Source organism: Carlito syrichta, unplaced genomic scaffold (assembly GCF_000164805.1).
Source record: "Carlito syrichta isolate Samal-C Ts95f unplaced genomic scaffold, Tarsius_syrichta-2.0.1 Scaffold288261, whole genome shotgun sequence".
NCBI lineage: Eukaryota > Metazoa > Chordata > Mammalia > Primates > Tarsiidae > Carlito > Carlito syrichta.
Genome location: NW_007232357.1, coordinates 13,722 through 14,528, shown reverse-complemented (window position 1 = coordinate 14,528; position 807 = coordinate 13,722).

Below are 807 nucleotides of genomic sequence, written 5' to 3'. Positions count from 1 at the left end.
CTTAAGCCCAGGAGGCTGGAGTGCAGTGAGGCAGGATCACACCACTGTACTCCAGCCTAGGAAACAGAGCAAGACCCTGTCGACAACATATACATACGTAAAAATGAAGATCATCTAGAACATAAAAAGAACTCTCAAAACTCATTAAAAAATTCCAATTAGAAAATGGGAAAAATCCCAGCCTGGGCAACTTGGCGAGACCTCGTCTCTACAATATATCAAAAAAAGTAGACGGGCATGGTAGCGCGCGCCTGTGGTTCCAGCTACTTGGAAGGCTGAGGCAGAAGGATCACCTGAACCCAGCAGGTCGAGGCCATGAGCGTGCCACTGCACTCCAGCCTAGGTAACAGAGTGAGATTCTGACTCAAAAAAAAAAAAAAGGGAAAAAAGACATGACTAAACGTCACCAAAGAAGATACAACAGATGGCAAATAAGCACAATAAAAAATGTTCAACATCATTAGCTATCAGGGAAATGAAAATTAAAAGTACAGTGAAGCCAGGCAACATGGTAAAACTTTGTCTCCACAAAAAAAAAAATGCAAATGGTGGCACGTGCCTGGTCTCAGCTACTCAGGAGGCTGAGGTAGAAGGATCACCTGAGTACAGGAAGTTGAGGCTGCGGTAAATTGTGATCATCAACTGCACTCCAGCCTGGGCAACAGTGAGACTCTGACTCAAAAAAGAAAAAAAAAAAGGCCGGGCTCGGTGGCTCAGCCTGTAATCCCGGGCTTTGGGAGGCCAAGGTGAGTGAATTGCCTGAGCCCGCGGGTTCAAGACCCGCCTGGGCAACTTGGTGAGACCTCA